General features: G+C 41.1%; 1 long non-coding RNA gene across 1 annotated transcript in view; it reads left to right on the top strand.

Moving 5' to 3' along the window:
* Window positions 1-222: 222 nt before the first annotated feature.
* The window catches only part of LOC128845053 (uncharacterized), an 88,275-nt gene continuing 69,383 nt past the window's right edge, over window positions 223-19,114 (top strand). The window contains exon 1 of the long non-coding RNA XR_008446607.1: window positions 223-553. This is a non-coding gene — a long non-coding RNA (uncharacterized LOC128845053). The remainder of the gene's footprint in view (window positions 554-19,114) is intronic.

Here is a 19,114-nt window from a genome sequence, read left to right on the forward strand (position 1 = left end):
AATATGCAGATTATGGACAGGGGCGTTCTAAGGTCATTTGTGTCCTGTAGGTTGTCGATACCTCTTTGGGAGGGGGTGGGGGGGAATATATTACAGGCTGTAATAGGGGATGGGAGGAGGGAAGCGAGTCATGGGTGCGGCTGCTGTCCACTAGGGAGCGCTGTGAGACTAGGAATCTCTATGCCGTACCTAGGGAGGGAATGGGGGACCTAATAGAAATAACCCTACGGCTCAGTAGGAATGTTCACCCCCCACCGTAAAATTATATTTACATTTTTGGCGTTTTCTTACAAATAAAAAAAAAATGGAGTGAAGAAAACAATGCTGTGGAGTTGAGCTGCCACAGACTTTCTCATGGGGAAGGAAGAGAGGGGGCTGGCTTCTTTGGCTGCATTGCCCATGCCTTCCTCCTCCAACTTTCAGTCCTGCAGCCCAGAGGGGGAAGAGATGTCCCCGATCCCTGTTTCTGATGGGGGGGAAGGCATCAGCCTTAGGCGCTGTGCTTTCCACTTGCACCGTAAATGCCACGAGGGGCCAGACCGCGTGGATCCAAGTAAGTTGACTCTTTTACTCGCATTTGCTGCCCTCAGGGCAATGCCTTGCCACACACTAGGGGCAGGGGTTGCTCGGCTGGTGTTTGTAAGAGCGGACTGGGGGATCACGGAAATAACCCCGCAGTTCAGGGAAATCCACCCACTGCCCCGCTCCCAAGCGCTGCAGGCGGGAGGTGCCGGCCGGCCAAGGGAGCGGCCGCGCGGGGGGTGCTGCCAGCAGGCGCTGGGCTGCAGCGGCTGGGGCTTGAGGGCCGAGTTATCCCAGACCTGCCATGGCTTAAGGCCCCCGAGGCTGGGCGGAGCTGCGGGATGCATGGGAGTGGGGCCGGGCTGCGCTGCAGGCCTAAGGCTGCCTGAACCCAGCCCGCTGCGGCTGGTGGCCCACGCTGACCCCAGGCCTCCTAATGGCCCCGCAGCATCAGTCCTGGCTCGGCCCCACGTCGCTCAGAAAGGAACCTTCGGAAATCCGCAGACAACGTCTCCCATCCGAGCCCTGTGCCCTGGCACCAGCAACCCCTGCTCCGGGCCACGTGGGAAAAGGTCTGCGGAGCACCTCTGAACGGACCTTGCCCTTCAGGGATCACCTAAATCGCCCCGGGGAGGCCCTCTGAGTGCAGATTACAAATGCCCCAGCTGCCCTGGAGAAGGGAGAAAACAATCTGTTGTATACTGGTTGCTTTAGGAGTCAACAATACTCGGCTAAGCAGGATTGAAGCAAACAGGAAGTAAATGAGCAGGCAAATGCCAGGGTGTCATGCCATCACTCTCAGGATTTCCTTAGCTTTTTTGGCTGCACTAGGATTTACCTGAATGTTGCCAGAAAGGAAGTAAACATGTTCTAGTCACATGTAGACACTCCCCAGAGTGCTGGAAAGCTGCCTAAGAGAGAGGGAATTTTATAGAGTTTTATGGACAGGACATTTTTTAAAAGTTTCATTTTGTTTCAGATGAAAAGGATAGTTGGCTTTCAGGTGGCAAGGCTGAAGCCAAGCAGAGCAAGATATTGTATAAGCCTGTTTTGTCTTTGTGCTGAATACACGCTGAACATGTGCTGAATACATGCAGTAAAACTAAACCAGAAGTGCAGCTATACATATATGTTTTGTGGAAATATTTGTAGGCCAAAAAAAAGTTTTAAGATACATATTATACACACACAGGTAACCAAGGCCTTTGCTTTTATTAAGAAAACTCCACATAAAGTTGTTTTTAGGAGTGATTTGAGCAATTGTGCAAGCAATTAGTATTTTAGCAACAGAGGATAGAGTTTTAAATAAAAACAAACAGACTTATATGTTATTATTTTGAGGCATAGGAAACAGAGCTAATGAATGAGTAAGCTGTAGGCACAACTTGCTTTAGACTGAGTGCTATACATTTGCTAGTTTCCAAAATATGTATTTTAGCTTCTATATGATATTGGCTAGAACCATGTGCATATGTAGAACCTATAAGCATAAAATATATATTCATCACTATGTTTGAACGCTAAAGCAGTAGTTTAAAAAATCCTTATTTTTGTCCCTTTTGGAGTTAGAAGTATGAGGATATTATTGTATGATCAATATTTAGTTATATTAGCAAATTACAGAAAATGCATTTTAATGCAGATGATGTATTTGATCAATAACAAAAGTCTTCACACTTGATCTGACATTTTATTTTTGAAATATCTAATATTAATTTAATATTATTAACTAATTGGCAACACTCACAGAATATTGTACAGAACATGTTTTGGGAGATAATTCTGCATTTTTTAAAAGGAAGATTAAGAAAATTACCACATCATATAATCTCTTAATTTAAGAAATCTGTGATCAAATATATCTTCTGCAAAAAAATGCGTATTTTAAATATGAAATTAAAAAAAATAATTATTTTTATATACTACTATGGGGCATTTTTAAAATTCTGTCACAAAAGATCATTTAAGGACTATAAAAATATATGCAGTGCGGTAGAAAAACAGTATAGTCAAGGCTTTGAACTTAATATATGACTAAAAAGTCACTGAAGCATTATATATGTCAATAATGTGAACCATATATGTGTATAACTTATTGAGTTTTTAAATTAAATGAAGAGGTGTTCGAATTTGCATTACTGGAAGAATCACCATGTTCATTAAAATGTTGGAGCAATTACCTTATTGCTCTGATTTTTTAAACACCCTTGAAAAAACTGCTTTGGACTTTGACATTAAGATGTATACTTAATTGTTCCTTTTAAATATATATTTTTAAACATGTCATTATATCAACTAATATAATATTTGTGGTTATTTTGCTTTGCATTCTTTCTAAGGATCTGATTCTGCCCAAATATATACACAGTTAAAACCTCAGTCATGCAAGTAATCCCATTTACTTCCGTGGGACTGCTGATCTGAGTAAATGGATTACTGGATCAGGCTTTAAATTATTTGAAAAATACTTTCTTTAAACTCGGCATTGTATTTATACTGGGAATTTTGAACATGTAGCTTGCGGATACAAAGGATTTTCCGAATTGGCTTCATGGGATGTAACATTGGAAAACTATCCAAGATATGCAAATGAAATCTCAAAACAGGAATTGTACATTTAAATGAGTGTAAAAAACCCACAAATACTGTATCCAAGGGCCTGATCTTGAGAGGTGATGAGTATCTGCAACTCCTATTTAAAATTCTTTCAGTTCAATCCTGTTTGTTTTAAAACACAAATCATTTTTTATTTGTTTTATAGTGTGCCAAAGTGTGCAAGGCACTTCACATGAGACTTGATCCTTACCTGAGACAAGTATCAGAGGGGTAGCCGTGTTAGTCTGAATCTGTAAAAAGCAACAGAGGGTCCTGTGGCACCTTTGAGACTAACAGAAGTACTGGGAGCATAAGCTTTCGTGGGTCAGAACCTCACTTCTTCAGATGCAAGAAGTAAGGTTCTGACCCACGAAAGCTTATGCTCCAAGTACTTCTGTTAGTCTCAAAGGTGCCACAGGACCCTCTGTTGCTTTCTACCTGAGACAGTTTACAATCTGCATTTCAGACATGACACAAGAGGTGAGGAAGACAAACATAATAAGGGGAGTGAACAGTGGTCGCAACAGGCAGTAATGGATCAAATCCTATGCTCAGAGGTGCTTCTTTTGCTGGGTTTCTTTAGATACTTAAAGAATTTTAAACAACCCACTACCCTGTACTATCCCAGCTCTCTGATTTAGGGTTGCCAGGTGCCCAGTTTTCAACCAAACACCCGTTTGAAAAGTAGGGTGACCAGATAGCAAGTGTGAAAAATCGGGATGAGGGTCGGGGGTAATCGGAAGCCATATTAAATAAAAGCCCATATATCAGGACTGTCCATATAAAACCGGGACATCTGGTGACCCTATCGAAAAGGGACGCTCTCCCCAGCCCTCTCCAGGTGAAAATGAGCGAGTGAGTGAGGGTGGCGGGGCCTCGGGGAACAGGCGGGGCAAGAGTGTTTGGTTTTGTTCCGTCAGAAAGTTGGCAACCCTACTTACACATACCTAAATCTTTCTGAATTAACCAGTGGCTTCAAATCTCTTCAAAACATTGTATTTCAGAAACAGATTATCTGTGAAATATTGGCCTCATTGAAGTCAACGGCAAAACTCCATTGACTTCAGTCGGGCCAGGATTTCACTCATTCTGTACTAATACTTTACATCAAACATATGGTAGAAATTTTAAATTATATTTAAAAGAACTGAAATTAGCTGTTTTAAAAATTATTCTAATTGGTTGCTAACTATTTTTCTGCTGGTAATAACACAGGTAACATATAACTGTAAGTTCATGTATGTGACCAGTTCTTATAACATTTTAATTACCTGTAACTACCCAGTAACTATAAACTAACACTTTAGCTCAAAATCTACTACAGTTGGTTTATATAATATATGTAAAGTATGTGGATAAGAATATAAGGTCTGATCTAAACTAAATCAATGGGAGTAGGGACATTTAAGATGCTCATTCCATCCACAGTTCATTCCCATCTTCAGATGTGCAATACATTAATACAAGAGATGGGTTAAGTAGGAAGAGGCAGTATTAAATTTGAACTTCTTGCTTTTGTGCATTTGAATCATGCCTTTAGTGTTATTTAAATGTTTTTTCTAATTTTAATTTCCCTTGATTTTTAGCAGCAACATAATATTAATACTTGGATAGCACTTTTCATCTGATATAAAATAATCAAATCAGAAAAAAAAACAGTATTGCTTTAAAAAAATGTCAGTTCCCCTACAGCTACCCATATAGACACATCTTCACTGACATTTTTTCTGGTCCATCAGACTGGGATGGAACCAATCCTTTGTATGTATTACATTTTCAACATCTGGATGGAATTTTGATCCGAATTCATCCTGTCCACAGAATGCATTCTCCTTCAACGCAGTCTGAACAAATGTTTCACACCACAGTGTTTGTGTAAATTTTAAACTAAAGCTACATTTTCTTCTCTGGGATTCTGCATTGTGTTCACACTGGGCCAAATTAGTTCTTTCAATATTCATGTGCTCATCACATAAAGGCAACAAGAGTTGAACGGGTAGCTACACGGGCAGAACTGAGAACAGTATGTGTGCAAGGCATTAGGGAGAGCAATCCATGTTGGAAAGGGTTATGAAAATTAGCTGCTGAATGCTCTGTAAAAAATAGCGTTTTGAACTGAGTGAACTTGTCTGTAACTCGTCAAATTGATTTGATCCCTTCTCTTTCTCTGCATGCAGGAAAAATGGCCTGCAATCCCTCATTTACTTTTTAAAAGTATTGAAACTGCCCGCAAATAAATTCCTTTTTTATTCACAGTTCTTCCATAATAAAAAACAACTAAACAGGTTTACATTAAATTTGGGATTGGGGGGGGAGGGAGGATTTCATTCAGGCATAGCACTTGTATGTCAAACTTCAGCTTGGTGTGATTTTAAATGGCTAAGCTATATACCCCTCAAAAATGTCTGTTTATAATTAATCAGTGGACCTCTCCTTAACTACAATAGCCTTCTTAGTAGCATTTTAATATATACCAGGTACAGTCCATTAAGCTGGAACAAATATAATCCTGAAAAGACTAGCTTTACATTTTCCTGATCGTGGGTAAGTTTCCACACTTTTAAGCTACCATTTGAAAGCATTTTCTTATTTCCTGAGTTTGAAGTACAACATAGCATCTTTGTTGCCTGATTGCTTTGCTTTCCACAGTTCCTTGAAGTTTGTGGTCCATAAGTCTTGGAGCCTTCAATATAGCTCTAGCTACTGGATAGTCTCTGAGATAATTTCGTAAAATGTTATCTGCAGCTGTGTGATTCTCATGCGCAAGTTACTGCCTGCAGATGTCAAACTCCTAGTGCTGTTAGTACTGTATGTCTAGGTCACAGAGCCTAAAATGAAGGCCTGGAGCCAGACACTCACCTGGGTGCAACTGCAAAGAAGAAAGTGGCTTTCATAATGAAAAACTATATATCAAAATTCATGGCTTTTCAAGGCAGTAGTAGGAGTGTGCCTTAAGAGCTTGATTCTGCTCACACTGAAGTCAATGAGGATTTTACCAGTGACTTTAACATAAGTAAGACAACAGGCCCTAAGCATTTTATCTAGATTCCAAAGCATAACCAGAGTCCAATGTATTCTAACACTTCAGCCTTAGATTTTCTGCATAGTGTACCCATTGCTGCAAAACTATGTGGTAGATTTAAAGCTTGGATTAAACAATTATGGGCATGTTGAAGTCAATGGAGCTGCATCCATTTACACTAGCAAATAATTTGACCTTACATTTCTAGCCCTTAGAGTTGCAAAAACAGCCTTCTAAATACGAACCCAATGCAAACTAATGAGTCTGCAGAATAGCTCTGAGAAATGTGAACTGCACCTATTAATTTCAATGGTGTGTTAATTTAGAAACCTTATAATGATAAGTTAAAGAAATGGTTACATTGTTAACTATCAAACTGCTAATATTTTAGCAGAAGCATTCAGCTAACATGCATTGGATGCAGCGGCCGATATACAGAGGGGCTCCAGTTTGGGCAGCAGTAGAACTTATGCAGCACATGCAAGGGGTTAGCTCCTTACTCACTACTGGATAAGAACAAGTGACAATCTAGCTCCCCTGTGATCTTATTCCTGTAACCTTTGCCCTTCCTCCCTATTGTTTATTACCTTTGCACTGTGTCCTGTGCAGAACTAGAAAATATTTGCCATATCCCCTTAACCAAGATACATAGATGCAAAAGATACATAGATGGACCTTGTTCCTTATTCTCTCGTTGGAGAACCTGGCTTACATCAACATCAGAACAGATCACCATAAGAAGACTTATACTAGTATAGAAACAGGACAGTTCACAACAAAGTACTACATGTAATGTGTGGTGCATCAGCCATATTTTGAATTTTATCAATCTCTAATGACACCTTTTACATCAGTGGTTCCTCACCTTTGCAGACTACTGTACCCCTTTCAGGAATCTGACTTGTCTTGCGTACCCCAAGTTTTCACCTCACTTAACTACTACTTGCTTACAAAATCAGACATAAAATTACAAAAGTGTCACAGCACACTATTACTGAAAAATTGCTTGCTTTTTCATTTTCACTATCTAATTATAAAATAAAAGATTGGAATATAAATATTGTACTTATAATCAGTGTGATACTTGAATCTGTTTTTCACTTGTGAGCTTTGTCCGAAGCCCAAGCCCCAGGCAATAGAGCTGAAGCATGTAACTTAGCTTCACAGGGCCCCCTATGGCATGTGGCCCTGGGCAATTGCCACCCCTTAATGCCAGCCCTACACTTGCGAACGCCTTAAACCCATCTCATGATGCTCCACCCGGGAGCTGCAAATCCCAGGTTGAGAAACACAGATCTAGGTGAATTGAGCACCCCCAGTAATATATCTCTGTGTACCCCCCAAGGGGATGCGTACGCCTGCTTGAGAACCACTGTTTTACATTATGTCAATGTAGATTCTTGATTGAGAATCCAATCACACAACTGACTTTATTTTTGCTTAACTTTAATATTGGCACAATAAGTGGAAGGAGCATCAGAACTGAGGAAAAGAAATAGGGATTTTCCCCCACTATAATAAAACAAAACAAGCCAACTGTGTGAGGGTACACACCATCCCAAGAAGTTAGGTCGAGTATATCAGGTTCATAGGATTTTTCACCCTCCCTTCAGGCTGGGCTGTAAAGTTTCCTCTTCTCTTATTGTCAGCCCTGCAGCCCGGTGAACAAAGAGTCTCAGAAGAGACTGTATCAAACTGCAAGTAGGATGTCAAAAAGAATCCAATTCTCATAATTTATGAGAGCATCACTTTCAAAAGGCTTCCAGTGCCTCTACCAGCCTGAGGTCATGCTCAAACTCAGGTTCCTAAATGGTACCGGCCAAGCCACTGACCAGACCAGTTTCACCATTTGGTCTCTTTATACGTTCACATTATTACCCAACTTGATTGGGTTTTTAAAGCAACATGAAAGAGTGCCCCTTTGATTATATTCTTTCACACAATTTTATTGTGTGAGAAGACGCCATCCAGTCTTTGCTTACTCTTGTTAATGCATGCATGATGTGAAAGCCAAAGCCACAGGAGTAGGATGAACAGCTGAAATATCTCTAATGACACCACTTTGAAATTGTATAGCTGCTATTTCTTTTCTATGGTTTCCAAACAACAACAAGAAGAGTAATGTCTATGTTAAGAGCATCAGTGGGGCTCTTTTAATTGGATAATAGTTATCTGTGTAATTTCTTTTTTTTCTTCTGGTAACACTGGTCTACAATTTTTGAGACGTCGTCTGCTTCAGAGATAAAATGTGCTATTTATTATGTATTTTGATGTGCTGAATTCAAATATGACAATTAAAACAACTGATTGGCTACTGTTTCTAAGATATTTAAGTTTTTACATTTTATGTCTATGTATATTGTGTAGATAGTAGAGTTTTCATCATAAATTGTAAACCTAGGTCTTTTCATGTGTTTATGGTTGCTTTACATGATAATAGTTCACCTGTCCTGTTTATGTAACACTTTAAAAATCAGCAAAAGGGTTATATAAATAAAATGTATTATGAAACAAAAGGCAAAAAACTATTATGGACATAGTTTAGTCCTATTCAGTGTCTACTCGGCGCTTCTTGGCTTGTCTCTTGTATTCATTAAATGGAGCATCTCTTGTCACTGTCCAGCAATAGTCTGCAAGCATTGATGGGCTCCATTTGCCCTAATAGCATTTCTCCATTGTTGCAATGTCCTGGTGAAATCGCTCGTCGCTCACTGCTTCGCAGTTCGGTGGAAAAAAATCTAGATGAGAGTGCAAAAAATGTATCTTTAGTGACATATTGCAACGAAGGCTTTTGTATGCCTTGAGGAGGTTTTCCACCAACAACCTGTATTGTCTGCCTTGTTGTTCCTAGAAAATTTATTGCCACTAACTGGAAGGCTTTCCATGCCGTCTTTTCCTTGCCACGCAGTGCATGGTCAAATGCATCATCTCGAAGAAGTTCACGAATCTGAGGACCAACAAAGACGCCTTCCTTTATCTTAGCTTCACTTAACCTTGGAAATTTTCCACGGAGGTACTTGAAAGCTGCTTGTGTTTTGTCAATGGCCTTGACAAAGTTTTTCATGAGACCCAGCTTGATGTGTAAGGGTGGTAACAAAATTTTCCTTGATTCAACAAGTGGTGGATGCTGAACACTTTTCCTCCCAGACTCCAATGACTGTCGGAGTGGCCAATCTTTCTTGATGTAGTGGGAATCTCTTGCACGACTATCCCATTTGCAGAGAAAACAGCAGTACTTTGTGTATCCAGTCTGCAGACCAAGCAAGAGAGCAACAACCTTCAAATCGCCACAGAGCTGCCACTGATGTTGGTCATAGTTTGTGCACCTCAAAAGTTGTTTCATGTTGTCATAGGTTTCCTTCATATGGACTGTATGAACAACTGGAATTGATGGCAAAACATTGCCATTATGCAGTAAAACAGCTTTAAGACTTGTCTTCGATGAATCAATGAACAGTCTCCACTCATCTGGATCGTGAACGATGTTGAGGGCTGCCATCACACCATCGATGTTGTTGCAGGCTACAAGATCACCTTCCATGAAGAAGAATGGAACAAGATCCTTTTGACGGTCACGGAACATGGAAACCCTAACATCACCTGCCAGGAGATTCCACTGCTGTAGTCTGGAGCCCAACAGCTCTGCCTTACTCTTGGGTAGTTCCAAATCCCTGACAAGGTCATTCAGTTCACCTTGTGTTTATGAGGTGTGGTTCAGAGGAGGAGGATGGGAGAAAATGTGGGTCCTGTGACATTGATGGTTCAGGACCAGAAGTTTCATCCTCTTCCTCGTCTGACTCAAGTGAGAATGATTCTGATGCATCAGGAACCGGCAGTCCTTCTCCGTGGGGTACTGGGCGTATAGCTGATGTAATGTTTGGCTAATGCACAGCCCACTTGTTCTTCTTTCACACCTTTCCCAACTGGAGGCACCATGCAGAAATAACAATTGCTGGTATAATCTGTTGGCTCTCTCCAAATCATTGGCACTGCAAAAGGCATAGATTTCCTTTTCCTGTTCAACCACTGGCGAAGATTTGTTGCACAAGTGTTGCAGCATATGTGTGGGGCCCACCTCTTGTCCTGATCTCCAATTTTGCAGCCAAAATAGAGGTGATAGGCTTTCTTAACCATAGTGGTTATACTGCGCTTTTGTGATGCAAAAGTCACTTCACCACAAACATAGCAGAAGTTATCTGCACTGTTCACACAAGTACGAGGCATCTCTGCTCACTTTGGCTAAACAGAAATGTGTCCCTTTGCAAAATCAAACACTGACAAATAAGAGAGCACGACACTGTATGATTTCTAGAGCTGATATAGGGCAATTTGTTCAACAGAGTGCTGTAAGCTTCGTTATGATTGCATCATCCATGACTTCTAGGAATAACATGATGCAATTCATATCATGTATGATGCAATACCAGCTTCAGATTGCAGCATTCATTGTTTTGCCTATAAAGCAAGTACTGGCCAAACCCAGTCATAGATTTATTCATCGATCCAGTCAAAGATGTATTTTAGTAATTTCTGGTTTAAATTGAGATCCCTTCCCTTTATAACTCACTTATCCTCCGCCATTCCCAAGTCAAGGGTCGTATATACTGACCCAATAGCATATCTTGAAAACTAGAGCCAATCAACAATTTTAAGCATCATTTTCATTCTCAGTGACCCAGAATTAGTAAAGTTTGACTACATTTATTTCAGAAGCATTTTGGCTGTAGAGCAGTATAATTTAAAATGAAGAGGAAGAAAGCAAAGAATTTTCATGAAGGTTATGTGTTTTAGTCACCTGGGAGACCAAACCAGCTATTTATTTACCAAGTGCACATGTATGTAGGCATTTTAAAAGGTATAAATAAATAAATTAATGGAGATATCCCATCTCCTAGAACTGGAAGGGACCTTGAAAGGTCATTGAGTCCAGCCCCCTGCCTTCATTAGCAGGACCAAGTACTGATTTTGCCCCAGATCCCTAAGTGGCCTCCTCAAGGATTGAGCTCACAACCCTGGGTTTAGTAGGCCAATGCTCAAACCACTGAGCTATCCCTCCCCCCCAGTCATCCAGTGTCATCCAGTTAAATATGTATGTTCATGGTCATGTTACATGTAATTTGGTAGACTGTAGGTTCAGTAGTAACAATGACATTTTGCACTTGGATCTCAGATTCTACAAGTGCATTACAGATATTAATTTATTCTCAGAACACCCTATTAGGCAAGTATTAACCCCGTTTAAGAGATGGGTGTAGTGAGGCACAGAGAAGTTCAGGGTTAAATTGTACCTGTTCAGCCCAAAAGAAGCTCTCTTGGAATGCTGGGGGAGTGGATACTGCTATACCCCTTGAAGGAGTTCAGTATATTCCCCTTCATGTGGCTGACTAGCTCTTCCAACTGGTGTGAAAGAGGGGTGGAGCCAGGGCTCTGCCTCCTGCTTCACCTTTGAGATGCCCTGTAAGGGCTGGGGAGAATTTAGCTCCGCTGTCAGTGGTTTGTGCAAAGAATGGCAGAGCTGATAAAATACCCAAAGTTCAATTCCCAGCCCCCTGCTTTAAACCCTATTCACAATAGTCCCTCCTAAAGTAATAAAAATGAATGGTGCTATTGAGATGACCATCACTATTAATGCATGCCATGACCACTTGAAACTGAGCTCTGCTCACGGTAATGTGGATTGCCACAAGACCCTTTGATGATCACAAATTTAACCCAAGTCTCTACTATATTTTAATATATACATTTTACTGTACAGTTTGTTAGATGTGGGAATTATTCCAAGACAATATGTCCTAATGACTAATGGCCAGATTCTGCTACCCTTATGTTGAGTAAGTAGTACTTTACTCTGCAAATACTCCTATTGATTAAGTTGAGCAAGGTGTGAGTAAGAGTAGCAGAATCTTAAACCCCACCCCTGCACTCCACTAGCTCCTCTGTGCTGCCCCATTGAATTAAATGGGGTGCTACATAAGCATAGGTTCTGTTTGAGTGGATCTGACTGCAGGATTGGAGCCAACATCAATACACACTTACTTATTTTAGCTGAAATATTCAGATACACATTAGCACTGAAAACATGTTGAGGCTGTATAATTGCTGTTCCTGCACTCCCATTTTCTAGATGTACAATACTAGTTATACTTGTTATCATTCAGTGTCAATTAGTAAACCGGAAAACATGGGAATACTTTTAAGAAAAGTTAATAGCATGGTATACATGAAAACTGCATTTTGGACCCAAAAGCCTCATCTATTGTAATGTATTCTTTTCCCCACTCCCAAATAATCGAAAAAGAAAGCTACCTAAAAACGCAGTTCACATTAAAAAAAACCCATACTTTTAAAATGCAAAATGGCTTAATAGTTTTTAGTAATAAAATAACCATCCAGAAAACTTTTTCTATTTCAATTTTGTGCTCTTATGTAACTTCAATATTCCACATCGTTTTAATGTCAAATTCTATTCAAAACATATATTCCCATTTGAGATTAGAACCAAACATACTGTGATCCAGAATTAATTTTTATGGCCACAATATAATCCCCTGAAACAGGGTCTGATCATGGAAGTGCTGACACACCTTTAAATGTAGCATGATGATTGGCATCACTATTATGTTGAAACCAATACACAAATAAACTTAAGATAATTGCTACATAGTTTAAGCAGCAGTGGAACTGCCATAACTTTTATGTATGACTACATTACAATCTTTAGATAAATTGCCTGATGGAAATCAGCAGTGTAGGGCCAATTCATTTTTGTCTATCTTAAAAAGGGCTCAGAAAAACATCATTCCTCATCAAATGATCACTGAGAAGACAGCTTACTGTAATACATGGAGATAAAGAATGGGCTCAGGAGAGGAATGTGCTGTCTTATCAGGATGGACTTAATTGTCCCTAACAGCCAATGTAAAGCTGCATAAAGATTATATTAATTGATTTAATTGTTAATTAAGCTGATTTTAACTTTGTTAGACCAAAAAATGCTGAAAAATTTACAAACACCCATTTTATGAGGCAGTGGTGCTGTTCTCCCAGATACCTCATCACTCTGAGGAAGCCTACTGTGTCTGTTGTGCATGTTTCTGTAGCATATATGGTTTGCTGCGGTAGGTCTACCACCACTGATCATATTTCAGGACAAATTCTTCCCTTTACCATACAGGGGTTTTTCACTATAGAGCCACATAAACTAGTCGTATTTCATGATGAATTGTCTCTGGCCTCCACATTCCACCACCAGCACTATGGCGGCAGACCTGTCAATCCCTTACACCTTCCTCCCATGCCTTTTCCATCTATTCTATTTCATCTAATACAAGAAAGGCTGTTATGCTATAGAGTCCCCACACAGATTTTGTAAATTTTTTTGTAAATAGAGTACAAAAAAGCTACTATTGACATGTATTTTGTGTGTATGTCACTAACAAGGAGGGAGCAGAGAAAGCTGCACTGGTGGAAGTGTCCTTGTTGCTTGGGCAGTGGTCTAGAGGCAGGGCTTGAAGACAGCTTTAACTGTTCTCTGGCTACTGATGTTAGTTAGAGATGTGATGATTGGGCCAGGTCCTGCTTCCATTGCCACGGTACTCCTGCTGATTTCTCTCTCCCCTCCCCAATAAATTCCTATAAATGATGATATTCATTTCCCAGCTTGTGATGTTATCTGTTTTATGTAAATATTCTCTGTGTATGAAAGAGTTAGATGCTACCGTACCGTGACCTGCAGACTCTTGTAACATTTTTGAACATCTGAAATTGACTTCAGTGAGGTTGCACAAGGATAGCCGACGTGTGAAATTTGATCCTTTTTGTGATTGGTAGCAATTGTGATAGCAATTATTTCAGCAGGTGACATACACATACTGGACCTTACACCTAAATCAAACACACAGGACTTGATTTTACTACATGTTATTCCAGTTTTACAAGGAGATAGTTCCATTAATATCAACGGAGTTACACCAATGTCAAAATGGATTAGTGCAGTGGTGGATCCGGGCCATCATTGCTACAAACAAAACAACTTTTTTTTTCTAACAAAATATTAGAAGCTCAGGAAGAGGGATGTAGTTCAACAATAGAAGGGAGTTTCTCCTTGCCCACTCTCAAAAATTGTTCAGTCATTCAGGATAGACTCCCATGTTCTATACAAACATCTGGTCCAGGCTTTCAGCGCATAACATCATTCATCACTATCTGACATGCTACCACTGCTGCCCACATTCCATCAACACGCCACAGAACATCTTTCCTTCTCTCAACACCTTACATTTCATCTGGTCATAGGAATCATTCATGTAGTCTAACAACAAAATGCCACCATTCATAGATTCTAACAACATAATCACTAGTTATACAACAAGTTCTCATTTAGAATATCATATCCCCCGTGGTCACTGGGGGGTGAGTGAGTGAGTTCTGAGACTGGGATATGATCTGCTCCAATGACATGATCTGCTCCAAAACAAAAGTATTCCTAATTAGTAAACAACACATTCAACTCATATAATACTTTTCATTCAAGGATCTCAAAAGTACTTTACCAACATTAATCCTGCCAACACACCTGTTCAGTGAGTATTATTACTCAATTTACAGATTGGTAAACTGAGATATGCAACAAGTAAGTGACTTCTCTGGGGGCTTGTCTGCACAAACACTTAGTTTGTGGCAAGCTGGGGTGTAAGTCTACCCCACACCAGCCAGCCTTGCACTGTGTCTCTGATCTAACCCGCTTGAAATGGGAGTATTTTAAGGTATACTCTGGACATTTTTCTACACATCAGCAGGGTCCAAATGGTGTGTATCAGGCTAGATTGTCTAGATTGTCCATTGTCTACAGCCAAGCCCTAAGATACAACCGAATTTGCTCAAATCCCTCAGACAGAGACAAACACCTACAAGATCTTTATCAAGCATTCTTAAAACTACAATACCCACCTGGGGAAGTGAGGAAACAGATTGACAGAGCAAGACGGGTACCCAGAAATCACCTACTACAGGACAGGCCCAACAAGGAAAATAACAGAACCCCACTGGCCATCACGTACAGCTTCCAGCTAAAACCTCTCCAGCGCATTATCAACGATCTACAACCTATCCTGGAAAACGATCCCTCACTCTCACAGACCTTGGGAAGCAGGCCAGTCCAGTCTTCGCTTACAGACAGCCCCCCAACCTGAAGCAAATACTCACCAGCAACTACACACCACACCACAGAAACACCAACCCAGGAACCAATCCCTGTAGCAAACCTCGTTGCCTACTCTGTCTCCATATCTACTCTAATGACACCATCAGAGGACCCAACAACATCAGCCACACCATCAAGGGCTTATTCACCTGCACGTCTACTAATGTTATATATGCCATCATGTGCCAGCAATGCCCTTCTGCCATATACATTGGCCAAACCGGACAGTTCCTACATAAAAGAATAAATGGACACAAATCAGACATCAGGAATGGTAACATACAAAAGCCAGGAGGTGAACACTTCAACCTCCCTGGACATTCTATAACAGATTTAAAAGTAACTATTCTTGAACAAAAAAACTTCAGAAACAGACTTCAAAGAGAAACAGCAGAACTAAAATTCATTTGCAAATTTAACACCATTAATTTGGACTTGAATAGGGACTGGGAGTGACTGGCTCATTACAAAAGCAGCTTTGCCTCTCCTGGAATTGATACCTCCTCATCTATTATTGGGAGTGGACTACATCCACCCTGATCGAATTGGCCCTGTTCTGATTCTCCACTTGTGAGGTAACTCCCTTCTCTTCATGTGTCATTATATAATGCCTGCATCTGTGATTTTCACTCCATGCATCTGAAGAAGTGAGGTTTTTTTACCCACAAAAGCTTATGCCCAAATAAATCTGTTAGTCTTTAAGGTGCCACTGGACTCCTTGTTGTTTTTGTGGTCTTGTTTGTGTAGTGCAATCTGAGGACAGAGGGATTCTTGTAATGTGCCTGTACAAATACCATTAGGTTCATTTCATTGTTACGATGCAGTTACTGTTAATTCTGCTTGCACAGAACACCATTTTTCTTCTACCAGAGTTGAATTACAGATCTGACCACTTCATGCTGAAGCACTGAAAGTCTAGTGGGTCAATTTGCTGCAAGTGTCTTATAGTTGTCTTGGTCTGGACCACACAGATTCAAGTTGTGCTGCTGTGTCCTTAGAGGAAAGCATTTCCTTCATCACAAAAGGAATGCTTGCCCGGTTAGACCTTGCTGTAGTCAGCACAGTTGGGGAGTATGTGTAGCCTATCCAATTGATAAGTTCTGCTCAGCAGAGCTGGTCTGAGCTCTGATTTTCAATGTTTTGTCACTACACAGTGTGTAATGTTATCCTGCCATCTGATATGCATGATGGCTCTCAAAAGGGACAGGTGAAGTTTGTCTTTGGCTTGACAGCAGTAGTATATCTGGATTCACAGAGAAAACAGCTAAGATCACTCTGCTTGATAAACTTTGAATTGGGTGGATAACCTGATAGTATGGAGATCCCACACATAATGTTTAAGTCTTCTAAAAGAGAAACCAACCTCTCTGATGCAAATGTACAACTTCTAACCCGTGGAAGCAGTTCTCAATGGTTGGAGGGTGAAATCGGCTATGGAATCCAGCTCAGTAAGGCTGATGCAGATGGGAGTTATAGGACATTGTTTATCTGGTACCGATTGGTACTTTAACTTCTATTTTCAATACATGTTCTCTTGCTGAAAATCTGCCTACTGTCATTTGAAGATGTTTTGGAGTATATGCTTCAATTGCACAGTCATCTCATCAAATGAGGGCTTGTTGTGAATGAGATTAGAAAGGAAAGATAGTCCAGCCGGGAATTTGGGATACCTTGGTTCAGTTCCTTGCTTGGCCATAGACTTCGTGTGTGACCTTGGACATAGACTTCCTGTGTGATCTTGCCCATAGACTTCCTGTGTGACCTCTCTGCCTCAGTTTCCCATCTGTAAATTGGGGATGATAGCATTTCCCTACCTCACAGGGGCACTGGGAAGATCAATATATTAAAGAGGGTGAGGCGGTCAGATGCTATGGTGCTGGCACCACATATGTATCTGAGATAAAGAGTTATTTATTGATATAGTTTGTGATGTGCAATTTGATCAGACTCAAGAGATTGTCAGGTATGCAAAACCTGATGCACATGTACAATATATTAACCTCCTTTACTACATCTTGATTCTGACCTGTTCTCCTTCTATACTTCCCTCCTTAGTCAATGTCATCTCCCAAAGCTTCTCAAAGCCTGGCTTCAACCCCTCTGTCCAGTATGAGATTTCTCCCCCTGGATGTTCCACTGCTAATTAAGATTCACATTCTCCAAAACTAAACATCCTACCTTTTCTCCTAAATCTTCTCCACCACCTCTCATCTGTTTCCACTGACATCTCAACTCACTGATCCATCTCTTAGGCTCACAATTCTGGGGTCGTCTTCAGTTATTTTCTCTCCTTTGCCAATATCTGCTCTGCTGACATCCACTCTATTGCTAGTTCCTGTTGCCTCTCTCTCTCTCTCCCTCTCCTTTAAAACATCTGCTCTCATCATCTCCTTTTGTTCAACCCCTTTCAGTAGCCAAGCTGTAAAAGTGACCCCATTCTTTGTGATCTTTTCCTCACACAGCTTTGTATGCATATACCCACTTACTGCCCTGGTCTTCCACACATCTTCCCTCTCATGGTCCCTCCTTAAAAGGCACTGCTTCCAAAAGGCATGTGTTGTTTTTCCATGCACAGAGAGCAAAATATATATCTTTTCAGTTAGATGTAAACAATGAGGGAGATAGCTGTATCATTTTGTATGATTATATGTGCCTCAGTTTACCTGCTTGATATTTTTCTGGCTGATTACATGGAGTTAAATCAAAGGAGGCTGCTAGTGGGGAGTAAGCAGGAAACAAACCAATGACAGACAGAAGCTATTTCCAGAGAGAATATCAGGGGCCCTGGAGAGAAACAGTAGCTGAGCTAGTCACTGAAAAATCCTCACCTGCCTGTCACCAGCAGGGTGACTGGTCTGTGTTTCCCAGACAAGAGTCTAAGAGCAAATGAACACTAAGCAGTTAAAACTCCTGGCCCAGAGGAAAAAGAAGAAAGGCAGAAATGGTCAGCAGCTTCCTGGGCAGATAGACTGGATTAGGCAAAGGATACATCAGGGCTGTGGAACTAAGGCGGAGGCTCTGGAGGATGTGCCTGAGATAACTGGGCTTGCTTAAGCTTTGAGAGTTGAGGAGCTGCAAGCAAGCCCTGGCTGTGCAGGCCCATTGTGGGTTTCGTCCTTTCCCCTCTCCTTGCTGTGTACCTTTGGTCACATGAACAGTGTGTCTGTTTGGAAGGAGCTGGTCTAAGTCATTTTAAATAGTGTCTGGTCACAGGCACCCAAAGGGGAATGTTGTAACAAGGTGGCCTTCCCCTTTAAGGGCCAGCAGGCTTGGGGCCAGTCAGCCCTGCCTCATTATACCTGTGCTGGGTGTTGGACTTAAGAGGAGGAAAGGCCAGCAGTGGAGGGCTGATTGGGAAGGAAGGCAGACAGACTGCTCCTACTCCTATCTGGGTGAGGGCCAGGAGCTGTCTGAGGACTGTGGTTGGTCAATGTCCTTTGTAAGAGGATGGGCACAGGACCAGCTGGATGGGTTGACTAGAGCTCAGGTATCTGTTGAAGCAGGCTGTTGCAGCTGAGGCTCCCTTGTAAGGAAGGGGGCTGGATGCTGGGCTCAGCTGAAGCATCCTTTGTCTAAATGACTCTGTTACCCCGGAAGGAGTAGAACTCTAAAGTGGCTTGGCTGGAGGGCCAAATCATATCTGTGGATAGATTAGGCCAAAAATCATTGGGAAGCTGAGGCAGCGCTACTGCAATGCCAGGTCTTGCTGCATGGGAGTGCTTCAGGCCAGGGAGTCTCGTAACAAGTGTCTTGCAGGAATTGAAATTGGGCCT

The sequence above is a fragment of the Malaclemys terrapin genome, chromosome 11 (genome assembly GCF_027887155.1).
Source record: "Malaclemys terrapin pileata isolate rMalTer1 chromosome 11, rMalTer1.hap1, whole genome shotgun sequence".
Classification (NCBI taxonomy): Eukaryota; Metazoa; Chordata; order Testudines; family Emydidae; genus Malaclemys; species Malaclemys terrapin.